This window comes from Lycium ferocissimum, chromosome 4, assembly GCF_029784015.1.
Source record: "Lycium ferocissimum isolate CSIRO_LF1 chromosome 4, AGI_CSIRO_Lferr_CH_V1, whole genome shotgun sequence".
NCBI lineage: Eukaryota > Viridiplantae > Streptophyta > Magnoliopsida > Solanales > Solanaceae > Lycium > Lycium ferocissimum.
In genome coordinates, this window is record NC_081345.1 from 29,529,630 (window position 1) to 29,536,831 (window position 7,202).

The 7,202-nt window shown below is 34.8% G+C and overlaps 1 long non-coding RNA gene across 1 annotated transcript; it reads right to left on the minus strand.

The window, feature by feature from the left end:
• Positions 1–372: 372 nt before the first annotated feature.
• LOC132052183 (uncharacterized) lies at positions 373–5,198 on the minus strand. Its single transcript, XR_009413959.1, has 2 exons — positions 3,841–5,198; positions 373–696 (listed from the first exon to the last, which is right to left on the minus strand). It is a non-coding gene; the product is annotated as an uncharacterized LOC132052183 (long non-coding RNA).
• Between the last annotated feature and the right edge of the window lie 2,004 nt (positions 5,199–7,202).

Genomic DNA, 7,202 nt, shown 5'->3' on the forward strand with positions numbered 1-7,202 from the left:
AACAATTTATGTGACTAAATGGTTACATAAAATTTACCTCAAATACGAAAACGTGATTTTTATTTGGTATGATAAGTGATAATAACATGAGTTAAGCTTAAATGAAGAAATGAGTATTGACATAGCCGATCTCACACTTGATTGAGATTGAGGCGCATAAAAAACTCGTTTAGAGTTCCAGAAAGAATAATGAGATGTACCCATGAACCCACATTGCACAACAGGAAACAGGGAAAATGACAATCTTTGATATTATAATGTGAAAAAGGAACAAATTTCTGACTAAAGATAAACATCTTTTTAGTGGTCCTAGCCTCACCGCTCATTTTTTTTGAACATTCAAACTACGAAATGTGTTTTCAGATGTAGATGTTATAACTCAATAAAGCAACATTATTCAAGAATAAAATAGATATACATATTACTTTGCCAGTGTATAAGTTTTCATATCAGATTCAACAGTTAGAATATACCAACAGTTAAATAGTTTTATAGGGTTTAACCTCTACATTAGAAATCATATTTCAGCTTCGACGATGACAGGTAATGCCTCCATCAACAGTATGCTAGTTCCCTACAGCATTCGTTTCTCACCGGACAGAGAAGATGTAACACTACGTTCTCCAAAACAAATCCAATACAGTTCCTTATAATTGACAAAGGCAAGATATCATCTGAAAACTTTCCTTTTGAGACCTACAATACCAAAAAAAGCAAGAGTCATGATAAGTAGGCATTCCTAGAGACACAACAAGGAAGCATAAGTAACAAAGCTATTTTTCCCGATAGACAGAACTTTAAATCACATTTTTTAGCAGCAGTAAATAAACAGCAAACTAATTCTAGGACAATGAAGCAACTTTCTCTTTAATCTTGTAGGACAAACCAAACAATGATGATATGAAATGAGCTTAAATGAACAGGTGACTCTTTATGTAGCCGGATCCAACTTGTCTGGGATTGAGGCTTAGTTGTTTTTTAAGACAAGCTAAGCAACTGCCATCGTCTAGAATTAGTTTGACATTCAATTGAAGTTTAAGGAGTATCTATTAAGTCCCCATTCTTTGGAATGTCGCAGGTTGTCGGGGGAATTGGTCGATGTACGTGCAAGTAGGTCCAGACACCACACATCATATCAAATAAATTAAGGGAAAAGGTCACCATCATCTATAGGTCACCATCATCTATACTAACTGTTGCTTTAATTAGTTAATTTCTACTAAACTAGTAAAGGTGCAAGATCATTTAAACTCTTTCACCTTATCTTTTTGTTTTGTTAATGGAAATTCTCAGCAACATGTTGAGGAAGGCAGAATCTCTAGGTTGGATTAGGGGGCTCAAAATCGGCAGAAATGACTGGGAGGTATGATACTTGATCATATATTGTATGCTGATGATTCTCTCTTGTTTTGCGAAGCTGATAGAAATCAAATTCTACATTTGAGAGGGGTTTGCTTTGTTTTGAGGCAGTCACTGGGCTAAGAGTTAACCTGGCTAAAAGTAGCATCTTTAGCATAATTGTTGATGAGAATATAGAAGAGCTGGCAGACATTCTGGATTGTAAAGTAGAGAAGTTTCCTACTGTCTATTTGGGGCTGCCTTTAGAGGCAAAAAGAAAGGACATCAGCATTTGACAAGGGGTCATTGATAGGTCAAGAATAAGCTCACTCCATGGGAAAAACAATACCTATCTTTTGGGGTTAGGTTGATTCTTATTAAGAGTGTCTTGGATGGGATTCCTACACACAATGTCTTAATTCAGTATGCCTACAACAGTTGAAAGGAAATTAGACTCTATAACGAGAAACTTTCTATGGGATGGAAACTCAAAAAAAGAAAAAGAAAAAAAAAGGCTCATCTGATCAAGTGGCAAATGGTTATTAAAGAGAAGAAGGATGGTGGACTGGGGGTAAGGAATCTGAAAATGCATAATAAGAGTTTACTTTTTAAATGGCTCTGGAGATATAGTAAGGAAAGTCATGAGATTTGGCAGCAAGATTTGGATGCTATATATGATGCAAAGGTAGGGTGGAACCAAATCCTTCACAATTGAAAAGTTGTGGGGGAATCTGGAAGATGATTAGTAGCTGGTGGGATGAATTTCTACAATTCACTAGATTGGAAGTGGGAAATGGTAGGAGGATTAAATTTTGGATGGACAAATGGTGTGGAAATGAGAGTTTCAAGAGTAGGTTTCCAGACTTGTTCAACTGTGCTTTGAATAAAGAGGGTTATATTGTAGAGTTTAATTCAGCAACTGGATGGAGTGTTACTTTTAGAAGAAATCTAAATGATTGGGAAATAGACAGTTTTTGCCAACTACTTCAACAATTGAACTCATGCTCAATAGAACAAAACAGAGCAGACAGACTAGCTTGGGTCAACAACAAGGATAAGGTATTCTCAGTCAATAACTGCTACAAAACGTTGTTGCAACAGTTTTTTTTTTTTTTTTTTTTTGGATGACATGGGAACCTGCAGCCGCTACCCTTCGGGTGCACACAGGGTAAACCCAGCTCCTGTGCAACAGTTTAGTCAAGGAATTCCTAAATGGCCATGGAAAACCAAAGCACCTACGAAAGCAGCTTTTTTTGGTTGGTTAACACCTAGGGATGCTTGCCAAACACAGTACAAGTTACAAAGGAGAGGTTTTTCCTTCTGTAGTAGATGCTATTTCTGTAATTCAGAGGAGAAACAGTTGAACACCTTTTCTTGCATTGTAGATTTTCACGGCAATGTTGGGAACTTTCTTTAGCATAATGGGCATATCTTTGGTGTTACCAGAGAAAGTTAGTAGCCTTTTGGAAGTGTGGCAATCTCAGGAGGTTAAAAAGAGCTTAAAACCAATATGGAGAACAATTCCCAATTGCATAATGTGGACCTTATGGCTGGAAAGAAACAAGGCATGCTTTGATGGGAAGAAGTTACGGATTTCTAGAGTACAAAACAAATGCATTAAAAACCTGTAAATTTGGTGTAATAGCAGTACTATACATAGGCTGGAGAAGTATTTGGACTTTTTACACTTGCTAGGAGATAATATGTAATATGGATTAAAGAGTTTGCCGATAGGTCCTGTACTTTTTTCTGTACCAACTTGGTACTTTCTTAATAAAATCTTTACTTATGAAAAAAATAAAAAATGAAAAATGAGAGTTAACATTCGAGTTTCACCACGAATTTTCACGTCTCCTTTCAATCTTAATTGAGTTATGCTTGAAACAGGATACTCGAAGTCATGCTTGAAAGATATAAAGCCTCTACAGACGATCCTAATTGAGAACTTAAAACTGATTCTTACACATACAAGCAACTAGAAACAAAGCACTCCTAATGTGCACCTTCATCTATGATTTTTTCTCCTTATCCTTCTTTATTTCCGGCTAATTTATCTGCTAATGTCTACTTTGTATCCAAAGTATCCATCAACATGCACTGTAAAAGTGCATTCTGTATAATTCACTCTCATGGATAACGGATAAACCTATTTCAGCTAAAAAGAAGACCAACCCTCATACCGAACATACACAGAATATTCCAGCAAAAAAGGACTCATCATGGATGACTTTTGATAAAAACTGTTTGTAGCTTCAGACTACTGGAATATTCGATCTCATCCTAATATACCCTCCCGTTGAATAAAAGCTCACCAAGACCAACAGCACAATTACAAAGAAAATAGATTTCCAAACAATGAAACACACAAAAATCACAATGAATTCTAAATCATTCACATAAGTCATACATGATACATTGATACTCATTCCTTAAAACTAGAAACGTAATATTAACAGCAAAAGCCAAAGAAAGTTGAGAAAATGAAAGCCGATCAAGAATTACCAAATTTACAGTAGCGACCAACGCAAATGCAGAAATCAACAATTCAGCTGAATCCTTAATCCTTCTAATTCATCAATGCCGAGCTCATTATCAACCGATCACTTAAAAATCTGAATAAATTAGACTAACTGCTATTAACATGCTCCATCATCAAAAGAGATTTACTAAAACAAATGGGAGCTGATATATATATATATTCAAATGTTCCTTTCAGCCTTTAACAATTGCCTTCTCTTGATTAGCAAGAACACCAGCACACACACCTGCAACATCCCAGCAACACCCACAAACATAAATCCTAGTTTCTTCCTCCAATTTGGCTTCTTTTTCAATTTATGGTGCTTTTTATCGTTATTTTTATCGTGGTTCGAGTGTTTACTATCCGAAGTTGTCGTTTTCGGAGCAGAATGCAAAGGTTTTGGAGGTGGCGGATGAGGTGGTGGATGATGGTGATGATGCTGACGTGGCGGAGGAGACCTCGGTGATGGTGATGGTGCTGGTGGTGATAAAGGACTCACATTTTGCTGAGATTGTACGGAAATAGCAAGGAAACAAAAGCAAATACTCAGAGTTAAGATCAACAATGATGGATCCATACATCTGCAAATCAATCACTAAACCTCAATTTAAAGCTAATTAAGGATCAAATCAACTATATGAATTCTTAATATCCGTTTAGCTTCATTTGAAACCCTTCTTTTTAATCCAAATCAAGAATTCAAGAAAATTTAAAAATAAGACCCCCAAAAGCCTTCTAATATCTGGGTCGGTCTCCAATTAAGCAAAAATTTCTCCAACTTCAACAAAAGGTATGAGCTTTAAACAAGTGGGCATAACATAACGAATTAGGGTTCGGAAAATTGCAATGAGTCTGATCTTGAAAAATCAACTAAATGGGGCCCACCAAAATGTTGATTTCTTCAAGAAATTAAAGAAAACAAGGGAACTGTTTTGATGATGATGCCCAGAAGAACTAGGGCATCACCAAATTGGAGTCCGGGTGATTAATTATGCAGGGAAACGGGTCGGGTATGGGAATTTAAATCGGGTCATAAATTGTGTTTATCTCTTATGGTTAATCTTGACCCCTGTTATTGAGAAATGGGGGATGAAGAAGATAGGAGAGAGAAGAGGATGGTAGAGATATAGAGAGAGAAATTGAGCGTGTGAAGGGGTTCAATGGTGGGTCTAATTTGGGAAATTAATTCCAAGAACAAACAGGAACCAAACAAAGAAAATGCAAACATCTTTTCATTGGGCACACTCTCACTCTTGCCTGTAATGTACTACCATGCAAGAGCTTTTGGATCTGATTTTTTGATACGCGTTAAAATTTTATGCATCATTAATGGAAAAAAAAAAAAGTTACACTCCCTTTGCTCCAAAAAAATTATCTTACTTTTTTTATTAATTTGTTCAAAAAAGATTGGCATATTTTTATATTTAGATACAATTTAACTTTATGTGATTATTTACAGTCACATAAATATCTAAGGCTTGTTTTGAACCACACATTTCAAAAATCTTCGTTTATTTCTTAAATCCCGTGTCAAATCAAACTAAAACAATTTTTGTAAGATTGAGGGAGTACTACTTTGGAAGATCACTTAAAAGGTAATTATAGATAGCTTCACCAAATCAGTAATGGAGCCAGGAATTTGATTAAAGGTGTTCAAACTTATAAAGTAAATAATTTTTTTCAATGAGTGCGTGCACCAAATTTTTTAAATCAAACTAAATCATTTTTATCTTTGCCTTTTTTCTTCGTAGTTTGTCCTCAAAGCATTATGCAAGCACTAAATCAAAAATGTCTATTTGAGTTTTCGCTTAAAATTTTATTTGAGTAAAGAAAATCGCACAAAAGAGTCTAGTCAAAAGAAAAAATCACCCGGCGCTAATAAAACCATTTTTGGGCACGTATAATTCTGTATCAGGTAAAAATTCGCATTACTCTCTTCACTGATATTCAACCAGAGGCGTATTTATGTATTAATTTTGGTCACGTGAACACATGGTCACTCGACTAAATCCCGATATATTATATGTATAATTTAAAAATATATCTAATATTATCCGAGAAGGACATTTTAAACCAGGCCATAGAAAGTTCGTTAGGAGCTTTGTTTATTTCCTCAAGATCTTGGGATCAAACTTGAGCCCCCGCACGTTCTACGTTTTTATTTTCTAAAGCAAATTTTTTCAACTTTCTTTTTAATATTATTCTAAATTCTTTTTCTTGTATAATTTTAATTATCCAAAAGAAAAAAACGTGTTTCTTTTTTATATTACATCTAATGAATTTTTTTCCCCTTTATTTCTAATTATCCAAGTCTCAAAGGCAAAAAAATTAAAAAACCCCATAAAACATGTTTAAGAACGAACCAAAGCGCAAAAAGAACTAAAAATTCCATAAATAATTAACCCATCCTAACGAAATCCGAATTACTTTCAGATTCAACTATTAATCGGATTTATGCTGTGTAAGACTCATTAAAGGAATAATCTTTCTCTTACTAAGATTTTTTCATAATTTCGAGTCTTATAATTATGGGGTGGGGGTATCCATTTCATCATGAGCCTTGATGGTATTTCTAGCCTCTGCTGTTACAAAATCGAGTTAAGTCCTCATCGCGTAAAATATATGCCTTCTAGTAGTAAAGCATATTGCTAGTATCTTTATTTGAAAATAACAAATAAAAAGAAAAAAAGTCGAATGTAAAATTTGACAAGCTTTTCGGGAAAAATTGAGTATCTTCGTCTAAGAGTTAAAAACGAAAAAGGAGACCTCAAAGCTTCGAAAGTTTATCGTGGATGGTGACAGGTTAAATTCTTGTAACATTGAATCTTCACGCTAATCTAGTTAGTCCGTTGAAAGAAGAAGAAATGTCTTTTTCCCATTTGTTTTCAATTTATGGGACTATATTATAAGAAGAAAAATTGTCTTTACGAGGGACCACGACCATCTCAACGACAGGCTATCTTTCTCACTTTCTCAGACGTGGAAGACACTCATATACTATAACCAAAGAAATGTAAGTGACAATGGCATGCAAATGGGACTCCAATATTAAATTCTCCACCTAGATATAGTCATCATCAGGGGCGGATTTAGGAGGGATGGAGGGTGTTAGGTAAAAAATTAGTGTATATATAAGATAGATTTTTTGTGTTTATGTACATATATAAGTTTTGAACACCCTGAACAAATACAAAAGGTTAGCTCAAGTGGTCCAGAGTGTTTAAAATTCTCTCCAACGTTCCAAGTTTGATTCCTAGTGACAACGCTATTTTTTTAATTCCCGGATTAAACGCTTATTTTTTTATGTGTAATTAGCTTTTGTTGCTTTTTTTTTCTAACCCCT